The sequence below is a fragment of the Eurosta solidaginis genome, chromosome 3 (assembly GCF_040869045.1).
Source record: "Eurosta solidaginis isolate ZX-2024a chromosome 3, ASM4086904v1, whole genome shotgun sequence".
NCBI classification, from domain to species: Eukaryota; Metazoa; Arthropoda; class Insecta; order Diptera; family Tephritidae; genus Eurosta; species Eurosta solidaginis.
In genome coordinates this window covers 211,484,339-211,503,243 of record NC_090321.1, presented here as the reverse complement: position 1 = coordinate 211,503,243, position 18,905 = coordinate 211,484,339, and positions in this window count along the sequence as shown.

Here is an 18,905-nt window from a genome sequence, read left to right as displayed (position 1 = left end):
AGTAAACATATAAACAAACAATTATTAGGAAATTTTCTTTGGCAAAAGTTAAGAAAAATATTTGGTTAAGGCTGAGCTCATTTCATTTTGCTGGAATAGGCAAAAACATCTTGAATTTAGTGAATAAATAGTTCACTACTCTTAACTATGGTTTTGTGGCAGTAGAAAAACGAATATACTAAGCAGTTTGGAAACAGATAAAACTAATTAAATATACGCATTGTTTTTTGTATTTACTCATTAAAAAAAAAGTTGTAGGCACACGTTTCAAATTAATAACACAATTCAACTCTGCGAGTAAACATATAAACAAACAATTATTAGGAAATTTTCTTTGGCAAAAGTTAAGAAAAATATTTGGTTAAGGCTGAGCTCATTTCATTTTGCTGCAATAGGCATAAACATCTTGAACTTAGTGAATAAATAGTTCACTACTCTTAACTATGGTTTTGTGGCAGTAGAAAAACGAATATACTAAGCAGTTTGGAAACAGATAAAACTAATTAAATATACGCATTGTTGTTTTGTATTACTCATTTAAAAAAAAAAGTTGTAGGCACATGTTTCAAATTAATAACACAATTCAACTCTGCGAGGAAACATATAAACAAACAATTATTAGGAAATTTTCTTTGGCAAAAGTTAAGAAAAATATTTGGTTAAGGCTGAGCTCATTTCATTTTGCTGGAATAGGCATAAACATCTTGAATTTAGTGAATAAATAGTTCACTGCTCTTAACTATGGTTTTGTGGCAGTAGAAAAACGAATATACTAAGCAGTTTGGAAACAGATAAAACTAATTAAATATACGCATTGTTGTTTTGTATTACTCATTTAAAAAAAAAAGTTGTAGGCACACGTTTCAAATTAATAACACAATTCAACTCTGTGAGTAAACATATAAACAAACAATTATTAGGAAATTTTCTTTGGCAAAAGTTAAGAAAAATATTTGATTAAGGCTGAGCTCATTTCATTTTGCTGGAATATGCATAAACACCTTGAATTTTGTGAATAAATAGTTCACTGCTCTTAACTATGGTTTTGTGGCAGTAGAGAAAAGAATATACTAAGTAGTTTGGAAACAGATAAAACTAATTAAATATACGCATTGTTTTTTTGTATTTACTCATTTAAAAAAAAAAGTTGTAGGCACACGTTTCAAATTAATAACACAATTCAACTCTGCGAGTAAACATATAAACAAACAATTATTAGGAAATTTTCTTTGGCAAAAGTTAAGAAAAATATTTGGTTAAGGCTGAGCTCATTTCATTTTGCTGGAATATGCATAAACACCTTGAATTTTGTGAATAAATAGTTCACTGCTCTTAACTATGGTTTTGTGGCAGTAGAGAAAAGAATATACTAAGCAGTTTGGAAACAGATAAAACTAATTAAATATACGCATTGGTTTTTTGTATTTACTCATTTAAAAAAAAAAAGTTGTAGGCACACGTTTCAAATTAATAACACAATTCAACTCTGCGAGTAAACATATAAACAAACAATTATTAGGAAATTTTCTTTGGCAAAAGTTAAGAAAAATATTTGGTTAAGGCTGAGCTCATTTCATTTTGCTGGAATATGCATAAACACCTTGAATTTTGTGAATAAATAGTTCACTGCTCCCAACTGTGGTTTTGTGGCAGTAGAGAAAAGAACATACTAAGCAGTTTGGAAACTGTTAGAAATATTATTGATTCAACTCAACTATAATAATACTTTGATCTTGTCGAAACGAACATAGATCTTCATTGAGGTATTGAAAATTTCTACTTCAGAAATTTTCTATTTTACATCATTCAAATAAAAAACTTCATATTGTTCAAACTTAAATATTATCTTTCCCGAATATCTATATTGGAACTTAATTCCTAATAAAGGTTATGGGCTTTTTCATATAGGATCAAGGACAATAGATTGGCGAATAGATAAATCAAAATTATTATATGGAAATTTAATCAACGTTAAGAATGTCGGCTATCGCAAATATTGACAAATTATGTGGGGACAGTTTTTGTAGTTGGTCAGTTCAAATGAAAGGACTGTTAATTACGCAGGACTTATGGGACGTAGTCGAATTATCATGCAGTGCTGAAGCAACGGTTGCTGAAAAGGAGCAATGGCATAAACTGGATCGAAAGGCTCTAGCTACCATTACTTTATGCGTAAGGTCTTCTGAATTAATTTATATAAGAAATTGTAAGAGCGCAAAGGAGGCGTGGCAGAATTTAGAAAAGACTTACAAGGATAAAGGTCCTGGAAGGAAGGTAAATTTGTTTAAACAATTGGTGAAATTTCAATTCACAGGGGATAAGAAATATGCGACGCTATTGAACGAATTTTGTTCGATTGTGGATAATTTAAAGGAAATTGATATTGAAGTCCCCGATGATATTTTAAGTATCCTGTTGTTATGCAGTTTACCGGAGGATATGGAAGGATTTGTTATAGCAATTGAAACGAGAGACGAGCTTCCCAAACTAGATCATCTAAAAATTAAAATTTTAGAAGAAGAGCAAAGATGTGGAGGTAAAAAGAATTTTGGAGATGGTGAACAAGTATTAGTTGCTAATGGTAATAATAAAAGAAAAAATTTTAAAAGCAAACAGGATAGGAAATGCTTTTCATGTGGCATGGTGGGCCATATTCGTGCCAATTGTCGTAACAGAAATAATAAAAGTTTTGTTTTGAGTGCACATGGTTACAAAGATAAAGAACCAGTATGGATTCTCGACAGTGGTGCGTCATCACATATGTCTAATAATAGACAAATATTTGATTATTTCCAAGCATGCGAACAAAGAATAATTTTGGCATCTGGTGAAAGTATCATGGCAAAAGGTATTGGTAAGGTAAAGATTAAATTAGCAGACAAAGACATCTGCTTATCAAACGTAATTTTTGTACCTGAATTAAAATCGAATTTCTTATCAGTTAGTAAGATAATAGAGCGTGGTCATAGCGTAAATTTCTTTGAGAACTATGCAATAGTTGCAGATAAAAATAAGAATAAGATATTTGATGCTAACTTATCAAATGGAATTTTTGTTGCTAATTTTAGAAAAGAAAACGTTGCTATGTTTAGTAAGGAGAATTCAGATTTTGTGATTTGGCAAAAACGTTTAGGGCATTTGAATGCAAATGATATGAAGGAAATGTCTGGAAAGCAAGTGGCCAGAGGACTAACAATCAACATACCAAAGGATTTCAAGTGTACGACTTGTGCGTTATGCATGATAAGTTGTAAGCCATTTCAAGTATACAATAATGTAGTTAGCAAGGGAATTTTGGATATTGTGCATAGCGATTTATGTGGACCAATGCGTATTGCATCTCACGGTCAGTCATTATACTTCGTTACATACATTGATGATTTTTCTAGATATATATCGATATATCTTGTGAAACGTAAGTCGGAAGTTCTGAATACATTTAAAGATTTCAAGCGAAAAGCAGAATTGGAAACTGGACAAAGAATTAAAACACTGCGTAGTGACAATGGAAAAGAATATTTCAATAAAGAATTTGACAATTTTCTACGTGAAAATGGTATAAAGCATCAATCAACTACCTGTTATACACCACAAAAAAATGGTATAGCAGAAAGAGCAAACAGAACTTTAATGGAAATGGCTAGGTGCATGTTGGAGGAATCGAAATTGCATTATTCATTTTGGGCAGAAGCGGTAAATTCAGCAACATATATACTAAACAGGTCACCATCGAAAGTACTTATGGGAAAAACACCATATGAATGCTGTAATGGATATAAACCAGCGGTATCACATTTCAGAACATTTGGATGCGATGTTTTTGTTTTGGATAAACGTAAAAATAAAAATAAGTTAAAACCTAAAGGTGAGAAAATGATTTTTGTTGGGTATTCAAGTAGAAGTAAAGGATACAGATTGTACAAAGAAGAAACAAAACAAATTGCAACTTTTAGAGATGTAACATTTTTCGAAAACTCATTTCAAAGCAAGGCAACTATAAATAAGGAGGATGGTTGTGAAGATAGTATATCTAAATGTAATGATTGCGATATATTTACTTTTGAATTAGCAAAGAGAGATCCGACTAATTCAAGTGATGATGGTCATAACCCGTTAAATGATAATGTTTCTGTTGCAGATGAACAAGTAGCAGATAGTTGCGATAACGACAATAATGTTTCCGTAGAAGTCAATGAAGGTTTAAAAAAAAAGCGAGGGAGACCACAACTGGAAAGAAATGGTTTACCTGGAAGACCAAGAAAGATTTACAAAACCGAGGAATTGCCTCAAGTGAATGAGATAACAGCCATGGAAAGAGATCCATTGACAGTGAAAGAGGCAATGAATAAAAGGAATGCAGAAGAGTGGAAGAAGGCGATGCAAAAAGAATATGATGCATTATGTAGTGGGGAGCTTGTGGATAAGCCGAAAGGTAAAAATGTTATTGGAAGTAAATGGGTGTTTGTTACTAAGCGTAGAGCTGATGGTAGTATAGAGAAACTTAAAGCTCGTTTGGTAGCAAAAGGGTGTAGCCAAAAGTATAATATTGATTATTTTGATACATATGCACCCGTAATTCGTCATTCTACTATAAGAATGTTACTATCATTAGCGGTGCAATATAGTTTATTGATATATCACGTTGATATAACGTCAGCATATTTGAATGGACAATTAAATGAAGAAGTTTATATGAAACAATCCGAGATGTTTAAAGATGCGCAATTTCCAAATAAAGTATGTAAATTAAAGAAATCACTTTATGGTTTAAAGCAAGAAGAAGAGAATGGAATAGAAGACTTAATGAAATACTAGAAAAGATAGGATTTATGAGGTGTAAATCGGATAATTGTTTATATATTATGAAAAAAGGAAATGAAATGAATATAATTGCTGTTTATGTGGATGACATATTGATTGCGTGCTCTTTAGAAGAATCAATGAAATGGATTTTTAACGAGTTGAATAAAGAATTGGATGTGGTAAATCGTGGGACAGTATCATATTTTCTAGGAATGGAAATAGATCGAGAAGAACGTGGAGATATTTTATTACATCAAAAGAAATATATACAAGACTTGCTAAAAACGTGGAGCATGGCAGATTGCAAAACAGCATCAACACCGTTTGCAAGCGGAGTAGTTTTAGACAAGTGTTGCAAAGAGAATTGTTCTGATATGATTGATGTAAAGAGATATCAGTCATTAATAGGAGGGTTAATGTATTTAGCCGTTATATCACGACCTGGTATAACACACACATTATCCAAGTTATCTCAATTCAATGCACATCCTCATAAAGATCATTTTATTGCAGCAAAACATGTTCTACGATATCTTAAAGCAACACAAGATTTTACAATTAAATACAAAAAATCCGAAAATGCAAGTTATCTCCCGGCTCGTGGGAGATGTAAAAAAATTAAAGGTGCGGAGGAACTCACTGTCCTCCGATACTTGTGAAATGAAAGAAAGAACGATTTCAGATTAACGTCACAACTTCTTTATTCGTGCCACTTGCACGCTAATTAACTACCGCACTAAACATACGTTGTAACTTACTTAAATAACTTCTTAGATTAACTAAAATGTTTACATTGCAGTTCCCATGCTTTACCCAGAACTGCTCGCTGGTGTAAACAGGAAATGCTTAGCGTGCGATTCCCATAACTAATGTAAGGTGACCTGATCGATGGTGGCGCGTGTGCCGCGTCAGCGACTTTATTCTGTTGAACTAAATAAGTCACATGCTTAGCAACGTGATCGTAGGGTGTGCCGTATTATGGTACCTATGCGTGTAACTCCTCCCCCTTTAAAGATCTGCGTCTCGCAGATCAAATGTCGAAAAGCGTGAGGGGGAGAAATTTTGTAAGGAGTGATTGCGGCCTACTGGTGATGATTTAGTACTGACGCTTGTGACTGGCAGGCTAGGATCTGAGCGATAAAATGCAGGTGCAGATTTGCCTTTGGGGGTCCTATTTATGCTAATATTTCCCTCCAATGCGTTGGAATTTGAACCGGTGGAAGGTCTAGTTTCTTTGTGTAACATCTCCACAGCGTTCCGGCAATAAGGGCTATTGCGCAAATCGAGATAGCTTCTGTAACGATAGAAAAATTGATTTTTTCATTGACATAGCCTAGATACTTAACATTCTCCATTGTGATGTCGTGGATGTACTCCAAGTTGACTTTCATGGTATGGTTTTTTATGTTAGAAAGTACGGCTGGGAGGGCGTGTGCGGTAACAGCTTCATTGCTGGAAAATTCCTGATCGCCAATCTTGATTGACTCGTTGTTGAATTGAATTACGTATGTGCCGTTAATAGTAATTGTGGCATTGTTGCTCCTTATTATGCCCTGGTAGTTTGAAATGAAAATGGTGTTTTCGTTTACCAGCTCTATACGGGATCCGTTTCGTCTAATAAATTGACAACTAGCAGCCCCACCTTTTAAGAGTCGTGGCAGGCAGCTGTTTTCTTCCAGCGCAATCAAGGACTCGGAGCTGCATACTGTGGATGAGCCGATAACCATGCAATCCTTCGTCAACCCGTATGTCTCCTCTTGATTGACCAGCATTCTGTCGAACGGTAAGTCCACTTGTTTACCAGCGTAGATTCCAGCGCGGGTAATCAGAAGATTGTATTTACTGGCCGTCACTTTCGGCATTGATAGGACGTAAAGTAGAAGTGTCCCGTTTGTGAGGACCGATGGTTGGCCATATTCGATTGCCTCAATTACATTCTGGTATGGGAGGGCTTCTGTTTCGGATAGGATTTGGTTCACTTCGTCTATGTCTAGCAAGTTGGTATTAACAATTCCTCGCTTTGCCAATTGACATGCTCGCACAAATTCATTGACCTCTTCACGAATGAGGACAATGTTGCGAAGTGCGCTTTGCTCGAATTCGATTCCTTCTGTTTCCTTTACTACGTAGTTGATGCGGTTCACCACTTCTTCAATTCGTTTCAATACTTCTTCGGTGGTTGTGAATAGCTTTCTATTGACCTTATATTGATGGTTGTTGTTCGCTATTATCTGGTTTTGGCTGTGGAGGATGTTATTCCAATCTGTTGCGTCAGGCGATCCTGCCAGCCATTTCCATGCTGACCCAATCCAGTCAATGGATCGGGTGACTCTAGTGCTGGGCTAAGAGTTGCTCGTCGGTTCGTTTGATTAGATGACTTGCTAATTTATCCATTTGAGTCACCATCGTGGTGTACTTTTGTAGGTCGATGACGTGTATGAGTTTGAATGAGCCCCCTATGATCCACCCATCCCCGCTCTGGATGGTTATTATTGGGGCCTTGTAGTTGAATATGTGTAGTGCGCTGATGGCTGATGCCAGCAGTGGGAATCTGCAACGCAAGATGTTAATTCTAATTTAATGTAGTTAGTAGTTGTTATGTTCTAAGTACTAAGTTACGGTTATGTATTAAATAAAAAAGAAAAAAATGGTATTGATAGTAGGAAAGTATTATTAGTAAGCGGAATTCTTAAGATTAGATTGATTATCATTAAACTAGCGTTACTGTTTTAGTTTAGGATTTTCGCCTTTCTAGCGATGTTAATTTGTTAATGTGTCGGTGGTTTACAAATTATGATTAGTGGGGAAGATTAAAATAAAATTTAAAAATTTTGCTTTATACTGTTATTACAAAGGGTTTCAAAAATAAAAAGGGAACAAAAAATTAGGAAAATTAAAAAGGTGAAAAATTTTGGTTGTGTTTTTTTTTTTTGTATCCTTTTTCATTGGATTAATATTTTAATTTTATTTTTATTTGTTTATTTGTTTTTGTTAAAAAAAAGAATTGTTTTATTTTTGCTTAGCGGATTAGGCGCATAAGCTTAAGTTTTTTTTGTTTTTTTTTTCTTTCCTTTTTTTTTTTTTTTTTTTGAGATTAAATATGCATTTGCTTAGCGGATTAGGCGCATAAGCTCAAATTTTTCTTTTTCTCTTTTTCATCTACGGATTAGGCGCAGAGAATTAAATAAATATTTGCTTAGCGGATTAGGCGCATAAGCTCAAATTTTTTCTGTTTCATCTACGGATTAGGCGCAGAGAATTAAATAAATATTTGCTTAGCGGATTAGGCGCATAAGCTCAAATTTTTTCTGTTTCATCTACGGATTAGGCGCAGAGAATTAAATAAATATTTGCTTAGCGGATTAGGCGCATAATCTCAAATTTTTTCTGTTTCATCTACGGATTAGGCGCAGAGAATTAAATAAATATTTGCTTAGCGGATTAGGCGCATAAGCTCAAATTTTTCTTTTTTCTCCTGGACCAGAGGTGTTAACATTTCTCGAACCAGCTATGGGGAGATCGCCAGAATCCCGTTTGGAAGTAGTGTAGCCATTTGTCAAATTCGATGGCACTACGAGCCTACTAAGGCACGATTTGTCCCACTTACAAGCCCGCTCTTGTTAGATAAACTCCCTCTTGGTGCCAGATCTTTTATAATTTCTTTTCATGTTTTTTGTATGTTTGTTTGTTTTATTGTGTGGGGGCAGTTTGTCCCCTTCTTTTTATATTTTTAATGTGGAGTTTATGAATTTTTTTCCCACTAAGTGTGGTGACTGAAACTTTATTGTCTTTTGAAACGATTTCTTTCTTGTATAGAGGTTTTTGCTTCCCCTTTATTTGCTTATCCTTCACGTATATGACGTCATTTTCGTCATAACGCTCCGGTAGCATCCTTTTTTTATTGTATCTTTTTATCTGAGCCATTTGCTTTTCCCTCAATAGTGTTTTAATTTGGCTATTCATTTTTCTGCTCTGGTCAAGGAGTTCTTGGAAGTTGGAGGCTTGTGAGCGATTAAAAAATATGTCTGTTGGTCTTTTGTTCGTTACCGAGTGGACTGAATTATTATGATCTACAGCTATGATAACAAGTTCCTTGGTCCTGAGGGCTTCAGTCTCCGCCTTTAGGCATCTAAAAATTTCAAGTAACGTAGAGTGAAATCTCTCGATTTGGCCGTTCACCTCGCTCCTCTGAGTTGGGGTGCGGTAAAGCTGAATTCCTAGAGATTCTAACAAGCTTTGTATAACAGGGCTAATCAATCCGCGTTCGTTATCAGTGACTAAAATTCTAGGGGTGGTGAAATAGTGCAGAAGTTTCACTATTTTTGCCTAAGGTGCAGGGTTCCTTTGTTTCTGATGTGAAAAGGCTTTGCGAATTTAGAAAATTTATCGATGCAACTTAAAAAATTTTCCCCTTGAATTTCGAATATATCTAAGTGAAGGATCTCGCATGGTCGCGATGGGATTGGTGTAGCCTGTAATTCTGGCCTATGGGGGTGCCTGTCGTACTTACTGAGTCTACACGTCTCACAAGCCAGTACATATTTCCTAATTTGACTGCTCATCTTGGGAAAATAGCAACGCTCAAGAAGTTGTTTCCTATTCTCCGTGGCATTACGGTGAGCCCTCTTGTGCTCCTTTGCTATTGCTTCACACACACTATCTGGATTTCTTAAGTCCTCCACAAGGGTTTGCGCTATTCGTACCTTGTAGTTGGTAAAATGGTCTAAATAAACTCTCTGTAATAGACCTAACTGATCTTCCGGTATTTTGATACCATTGATGACATTTGGGCTCAGTTTTTCTTTCAAGATGCTAATTAGTTCGTTTTCACTAATGTTTTCTATCCCTAGGTAGTGGCGTGAGTGTCCAGGGTGCGGTTCTTCGTAGATTTGAAGTCTGCCCCCGAACACAATTTGGTTTCTGAAAACATTTAGTGGTACTTCCACGAAGGGGATCAGGTCTGTGTTATCCTGTTCTGCGCTATGGACTGTATCGGAATCTGATCCCATGGTTGCATTCTGACTACCGACCTCGGATGTGGGCGGCATTGAATCCGTCAATTGGTTTACTTGGGTACGACGTTAGATTTTCCGGGTTTGTAGATAAGTTCATAATTGTACTCTTCGATCCGAGCTTTCCATCGCTTCAGCTTAGCATTGTAGTTGCGATTGCTGAGGGAGAAAGTTAGTGGTTGGTGGTCGGTGAATATACGTATTTTCCTGGCACCATACAAGTAATTTCGCAGATTGTCTAACGCCCAAACGATGGCGAGCATCTCTTTTTCATTTGTAGCGTACCCTTCCTCTGTGGTTGTTAAGCTTCTCGATATAAACGTAATTGGCTTGTCTCTACCATCATAGTCCTGCGACAATACCGCGCCAATAGCGTAGTCTGAGGCGTCTGTTGTTAAGTTAAAGGTTTTTTCGAAGTTGGGAAGTGTTAGGACTTCTGAGGTTGTCAACATTTCCTTAAGGTCATCGAATGCCCTAAGGGCGTCCCTGTCTAGTGATATTGGCACTTTTTTGGACTGCGTAGCCTTAACTTGTGCGTGTTCACCCCTTGTGAGGTTAGTGAGCGGTTTCGCGATTTTGGCGTAGTCCCGAATAAATTTCCTATAGTAAGAAGTTAAACCTAAAAAACTTTTGAGCTCTTTTAGATTTGAGGGTGGCAACAGATTTCTTATCGAATTTATTTTATTAGGATCTGGCAGGATTCCTTCGGAGGTTACTATATAACCCAGAAATTCAACGCTTCGTTTTAAAAACTGTGTTTTTTTGAGGATAACTTTGAATCCCGCGTCTAGTAGTCTAAAAAGAATTGTTTCGATGTCCTCCAAATGGGTGGCCTCGTCCTTGCTGAAGATAATTATATCGTCGATATATACAAAACAAATTCGACCTATAAATTCTTTGAGGACATCGTCTATCATTCTTTGGAAGATAGAGGGCGCATTCTTTAGCCCGAAAGGAAGTCGCAGGAATTCATATTTTCCATTCATGGTGGAAAATGCCGTTTTAGGGATGTCACACTTTTCCATTGGGATTTGATGGAATCCTGACGTTAAATCCAGTGTGGTAAAATATTTGGCTTCGCCAAGGCTGGCGATAGTCCCGTTGATGTCCGGGATGGGATATGTATGGGGAATCGTTACGGCGTTTAACCTTTTAAAATCAATGACCATCCGGTATTTCTTTTCTTCATCCGAGCCGGATTTCTTTGGGACAATCCATAGGGGGGAGTTATAGGGACTCTGTGACGGACGGATGATGCCTTGTGAAAGCAGTTCTTGAATTTGTCTTTCGACCTCTCCACGCATATTGACGGGGTAGGGATAGCTTTTGGTGTAAATGGGGTTTTCGGTTACTGTTTTTATCTCAGCCTGGAGGTTGGTTTGAATTTCCGTGGATTGGTCGACTGGACCGAATAAAGTTTCGTACTTTTCTAGTATTCCATATAGCTTGCTTTTCGTATGTTCGGTGACATAGTTGTCAAGGGGGATGACTATATTAATGGAGTTAACTTGTTGCGCAGTCTTTCGCTTAAGAGGCAGAAGGATGTCTGGTTTAAGGATGAGGTTATTGAGTTCCCTATCTAACACCGCTTTAATTTCTGAGAGAGTATCATCCCCTATTATCCCGTCAAATGATTCTAGACCGGGAAGGACAAAGAATGTAGTCGGCAGATCCCTACCAACAAACTGAAAAAAGTTTCCGCAAACCTTCTTGTCGATTTTGATTCTACCCCCCGCCGAGATTACATGGAATGGTTTTTCCACTGGGGTAGTGTTTAAGGCTACGCGCTCGCTAATGTAGTTTTTATTTGCGCCGGTGTCAACTAAGAACTCTAATATACCTTGACCCTGAGTGACGTACTCTAAATATGGTACGCCGGACACGAGGCTCCCATTGTAAAATTTAGTTGGTCAATTGTTGAATCTTTTTGTTCATTGGAGGCATCTTCTCCCTCCTTTTCGTCTACGGCCACCAGATGAAACAATTTTTGTTTCTTGTTTGTTTCTTTGTTTGAAAATTTTGTTGGAAACTGACTTTTCCTTGGCCCGTCGTACCTAGAGAACCTGGAATTTCCTGTCTGGCGGGTTTGAGAGGATGCACCGGCATCCGCTCTTAAAGCCGTGGGGGGGTCACTGTTGTTGCGCCAGCTTTGCGCAGATTGGTGGCTATTCCTGGTTTGCCCTGACCTGGCGTATGGGGAGTTGAATCCCCTCTGATTTTGATGTCGGTCTATAAAGCTCCCATTGGAGTGGGTTGCATTGTTGTACCTTGAATGGTTCGGGGCTGGATTCTGCGGTGTGCCAGAGTATTCTGTGCTGCCGCGAGGAAAATAACGCTGTGATGGAGTTTGGTACGAATCGCCGAACATTCGGCCACTTCTGTTTAATACCTGTGGGGGCGGTAAATAGCGTTTCGCCGATCCACGTTCATGAACGTGAGGCATGACGAATATGCCTCAGGTAAGGATTTTGGCTTCTGCATAAGAAGCAAGGTCCGCAAGTCGCCGTTTAGCCCCCTGATGAAGACATCCAAGGCTCTTCGTCTATGTGCCTCGGCCAATGCCTTAATCGTTTCTGTGTGCACATATTTATCAGTGCTTATTGTATTTATCATGAGTGACAATTGTTTGTTTATTTGGGCGTAGAATTCGGACAACTTTTGCCGCCCCTGGGTCATGAGGGTAAGTTTCTGATCAAGGGTTTCGATATCCCTAACGTCCGCATAATGCAAGGAGAGAATCTCCTTGATTTTCTTCCAATCCGAATCTAAAATATTGTGAGACACCAAGGCGGCATCTGCCGCTCCCCTAATCTTGCATCTTAAGTGCCTTAAAATTGCCCTATATATTGGCTTTTACCGAATGGGCTTATAATCACTTAAAACCTGTTCTACACTATAGATCCAGGAGGTATAGTGCTCCCGAGATCCATCAATCACTTGAAGTTCTTTCACACAATCTGGTAACCTTGCTATTTCTTTGAGGTCCTCCTCCGTCTGAGGAGTCACAAGAGGCTCTTCTACTGGTGTTGCCTCACTATCGACAGATTGCCGATGAACCTCTTCTACCCTACTTTCTAGTCTCTCTAGGGTTTGGCTAAGTCCTTGTATGGACTCGTCAGCGTTCGTCGATTCTACGCTTTTGAGGCGTTCCTCGAATCTCCTCAGCTGAGCGAGGATGGCGTTCACGGCGCCATTCATTTCAGTCAGCGACTTCTTCATTTCGTCGGCGTTCATGATTAGGTATGCTGAAAAGATAAGAACTGTAAGAAAATATACGTGTGACCTACACAATCCAATGTCTCATTTGAGGATTCTTGTCGCGTTTAGATTAGAGAATTTTCAATTTTCTCTCTTCCTCTTTCGCTTTTCCCTGTTAGATTGGGGAATTTTCAATTTTCTCTATTTTTCTTGCACTTTTCACTGTTAGGTTGGAGAATTTTCAATTTTCTCTCTTTCTCTTTCACTTTTCCCTGTTATATTGGGGAATTTTCAATTTTCTCTATTTTTCTTGCACTTGGAGAATTTTTTTTTTTTTTTTGCACTTTCCACTTAACACACGCGACGCGAACCCTGTATTCCGAAGCTCGGGCGCCAGTTATCTCCCGGCTCGTGGGAGATGTAAAAAAATTAAAGGTGCGGAGGAACTCACTGTCCTCCGATACTTGTGAAATGAAAGAAAGAACGATTTCAGATTAACGTCACAACTTCTTTATTCGTGCCACTTGCACGCTAATTAACTACCGCACTAAACATACGTTGTAACTTACTTAAATAACTTCTTAGATTAACTAAAATGTTTACATTGCAGTTCCCATGCTTTACCCAGAACTGCTCGCTTGTGTAAACAGGAAATGCTTAGCGTGAGATTCCCATAACTAATGTAAGGTGACCTGATCGATGGTTGCGCGTATGCCGCGTCAGCGACTTTATTCTGTTGAACTAAATAAGTCACATGCTTAGCAACGTGATCGTAGGGTGTGCCGTATTATGGTACCTATGCGTGTAACTTGCATTTTTATGTTTTACAGATACAGATTGGGGTTCAAATCCAATTGATAGGAGGTCATATAGCGGATACGTAATATTTATGGCAAATGGTCCTGTGGCATGGGAGGCAAAAAGACAAAATTCGATTTCTTTAAGTTCAATGGAAGCTGAATACATTGCAATGTGCCAGGGTACAAGAGAGGTTATATTTATGAGAAATGTGTTGCGCGAAATCGGTTTGCAGAATTTATGTAACAAACCTACATTAATCAAATGTGATAATCAAGGTGCAGAATTTTTAGTCGAGAATCCAACAACTCATAAGCGAAGCAAACACATCGATATCAAATATCACTATATACGGGAAAAATTCGAGGCCAATGAGATTTCGATTGAATATGTACAAACAGCTGAAAATGTTGCAGATTTGTTTACAAAATGTTTGACTAAAGAGAAACATAAGAAATGTTGTAATATGTTAAATTTAAATGTATAAGCATATTTATACATGTATTTGAGTTGAGTGGAAGTTTGTTAGAAATATTATTGATTCAACTCAACTATAATAATACTTTGATCTTGTCGAAACGAACATAGATCTTCATTGAGGTATTGAAAATTACTACTTCAGAAATTTTCTATTTTACATCATTCAAATAAAAAACTTCATATTGTTCAAACTTAAATATTATCTTTCCTGAATATCTATATTGGAACTTAATTAATAATAGAAACAGATAAAACTAATTAAATATACACATTGTTTTTTCGTATTTACTCATTTAAAAAAAAAGTTGTAGGCACACGTTTCAAATTAATAACACAATTCAACTCTGCGAGTAAACATATAAACAAACAATTATTAGGAAATTTTCTTTGGCAAGAGTTAGGAAAAATATTTGTATAAGGCTGAGCTCATTTCATTTTGCTGGAATATGCATAAACACCTTGAATTTTGTGAATAAATAGTTCACTGCTCCCAACTATGGTTTTGTAGCAGTAGAGAAAAGAACATACTAAGCAGTTTGGAAACAGATAAAACTAATTAAATATTCGCATTGTTTTTTTGTATTTACTCATTAAAAAAAAAAATTGTAGGCACACGTTTCAAATTAATAACACAATTCAACTCTGCGAGTAAACATATAAACAAACAATTATTAGGAAATTTTCTTTGGCAAAAGTTAAGAAAAATATTTGGTGACGGCTGAGCTCATTTCATTTTGCCGGAATATGCATAAACACCTTGCATTTTGTGAATAAATAGTTCACTGCTCCCAACTATGGTTTTGTGGCAGTAGAGAAAAGAACATACTAAGCAGTTTGGAAACAGATAAAACTAATTAAATATTCGTATTGTTTTTTTGTATTTACTCATTAAAAAAAAAGTTGTAGGCACACGTTTCAAATTAATAACACAATTCAACACTGCGAGTAAACATATAAACAAACAATTATTAGGAAATTTTCTTTGGCAAAAGTTAAGAAAAATATTTGGTTAAGGCTGAGCTCATTTCATTTTGCTGGAATATGCATAAACACCTTGAATTTTGTGAATAAATAGTTCACTGCTCTTAACTATGATTTTGTGGCAGTAGAGAAAAGAATATACTAAGCAGTTTGGAAACAGATAAAACTAATTAAATATTCGCATTGTTTTTTTGTATTTACTCATTTAAAAAAAAAGTTGTAGGCACACGTTTCAAATTAATAACACAATTCAACTCTCCGAGTAAACATATAAACAAACAATTATTAGGAAATTTTCTTTGGCAAAAGTTAAGAAAAAAATTTGGTTAAGGCTGAGCTCATTTCATTTTGCTGGAATATGCATAAGCACCTTGAATTTTGTGAATAAATAGTTCACTGCTCTTAACTATGGTTTTGTAGCAGTACAGAAAAGAATATACTAAGCAGTTTGGAAACAGATAATTCTAATTAAATATACCCATTGTTTTTTTGTATTTACTCATTAAAATAAAAAGTTGCAGGCACACGTTTCAAATTAATAACACAATTAAACTCTGCGAGTAAACATATAAACAAACAATTATTAGGAAATTTTTTTTGGCAAAAGTTAAGAAAAATATTTGGTTAAGGCTGAGCTCATTTCATTTTGCTGGAATATGCATAAACACCTTTAATTTTGTGAATAAATAGTTCACTGCTCTTAACTATGATTTTGTGGCAGTAGAGAAAAGAATATATTAAGCAGTTTGGAAACAGATAAAACTAATTAAATGTACGCATTGTTTTTTTGTATTTACTCATTAAAAAAAAAAATTGTAGGCACACGTTTCAAATTAATAACACAATTAAACTCTGCGAGTAAACATATAAACAAACAATAATTAGGAAATTTTTTTTGGCAAAAGTTAAGAAAAATATTTGGTTAAGGCTGAGCTCATTTCATTTTGCTGGAATATGCATAAACACCTTTAATTTTGTGAATAAATAGTTCACTGCTCTTAACTATGGTTTTGTGGCAGTAGAGAAAAGAATATACTAAGCAGTTTGGAAACAGATAAAACTAATTAAATATACGCATTGTTTTTTTGTATTTAGTCATTTAAAAAAAAAAGCTGTAGGCACACGTTTCAAATTAATAACACAATTCAACTCTGCGAGTAAACATATAAACAAACAATTATTAGGAAATTTTTTTTGGCAAAAGTTAAGAAAAATATTTGGTTAAGGCTGAGCTCATTTCATTTTGCTGGAATATGCATAAACACCTTTAATTTTGTGAATAAATAGTTCACTGCTCTTAACTATGGTTTTGTGGCAGTAGAGAAAAGAATATACTAAGCAGTTTGGAAACAGATAAAACTAATTAAATATACGTATTGTTTTTTTGTATTTAGTCATTTAAAAAAAAAAGCTGTAGGCACACGTTTCAAATTAATAACACAATTCAACTCTGCGAGTAAACATATAAACAAACAATTATTAGGAAATTTTTTTTGGCAAAAGTTAAGAAAAATATTTGGTTAAGGCTGAGCTCATTTCATTTTGCTGGAATATGCATAAGCACCTTGAATTTTGTGAATAAATAGTTCACTGCTCTTAACTATGGTTTTGTAGCAGTACAGAAAAGAATATACTAAGCAGTTTGGAAACAGATAATTCTAATTAAATATACCCATTGTTTTTTTGTATTTACTCATTAAAATAAAAAGTTGCAGGCACACGTTTCAAATTAATAACACAATTAAACTCTGCGAGTAAACATATAAACAAACAATTATTAGGAAATTTTCTTTGGCAAAAGTTAAGAAAATATTTTTTTTAGGCTGAGCTCATTTCATTTTGCTGGAATATGCATAAACACCTTGAACTTTGTGAATAAATAGTTCACTGCTCCCAACTATGGTTTTGTGGCAGTAGAGAAAAGAACATACTAAGCAGTTTGGAAACAGATAAAACTAATTAAATATTCGCATTGTTTTTTTGTATTTACTCATTTAAAAAAAAAGTTGTAGGCACACGTTTCAAATTAATAACACAATTCAACTCTGCGAGTAAACATATAAACAAACAATTATTAGGAAATTTTTTTGGCAAAAGTTAAGAAAAATATTTGGTTAAGGCTGAGCTCATTTCATTTTGCTGGAATATGCATAATCACCTTGAATTTTGTGAATAAATAGTTCACTGCTCCCAACTATGGTTTTGTGGCACTAGAGAAAAGAACATACTAAGCAGTTTGGAAACAGATAAAACTAATTAAATATTCGCATTGTTTTTTGTATTTACTCATTTAAAAAAAAAGTTGTAGGCACACGTTTCAAATTAATAACACAATTTAACTCTGCGAGTAAACATATATACAAACAATTATTAGGAATTTTCTTTGGCAAAAGTTAAGAAAAATATTTGGTTAAGGCTGAGCTCATTTCATTTTGCTGGAATATGCATAAACACCTTGAATTTTGTGAATAAATAGTTCACTGCTCCCAACTATGGTTTTGTGGCAGTAGAGAAAAGAACATAATAAGCAATTTGGAAACAGATAAAACTAATTAAATATTCGCATTGTTTTTTTGTATTTACTCATTTAAAAAAAATTTGTAGGCACACGTTTCGAATTAATAACACAATTCAACTTTGCGAGTAAACATATAATCAAACAATTATTAGGAAATTTTCTTTGGCAAAAGTTAAGAAAAATATCTGTATAAGGCTGAGCTCATTTCATTTTGCTGGAATATGCATAAACACCTTGCATTTTGTGAATAAATAGTTCACTGCTCCCAACTATGGTTTTGTGGCAGTAGAGAAAAGAACATAATAAGAAATTTGGAAACAGATAAAAGTAATTAAATATTCGCATTGTTTTTTTGTATTTACTCATTTAAAAAAAAAAGTTGTAGGCACACGTTTCAAATTAATAACACAATTCAACTCTGCGAGTAAACATATAAACAAACAATTATTAGGAAAATTTCTTTGGCAAAAGTTAAGAAAAATATTTGTATAAGGCTGAGCTCATTTCATTTTGCTGGAATATGCATAAACACCTTGAATTTTGTGAATAAATAGTTCACTGCTCCCAACTATGGTTTTGTGGCAGTAGAGAAAAGAACATACTAAGCAGTTTGGAAACAGATAAAACTAATTAAATATACGCATTGTTTTTTGTATTTACTCATTTAAAAAAAAGTTGTAGGCACACGTTTCAAATTAATAACACAATTCAACTCTGCGAGTAAACATATAAACAAACAATTATTAGGAAATTTTCTTTGGCAAAAGTTAAGAAAAATATCTGTATAAGGCTGAGCTCATTTCATTTTGCTGGAATATGCATAAACAACTTGAATTTTGTGAATAAATAGTTCATTGCTCCCAACTATGGTTTTGTGGCAGTAGAGAAAAGAACATACTAAGCAGTTTGGAAACAGATAAAAATAATTAAATATACGCATTGTTTTTTGTATGTACTCATTTAAAAAAAAAGTTGTAGGCACACGTTTCAAATTAATAACACAATTCAACTCTGCGAATACTTTTATAAACAAACAATTATTAGGAAATTTTCTGTGGCAAAAGTTAAGAAAAATATTTGGTTAAGGCTGAGCTCATTTCATTTTGCTGGAATAT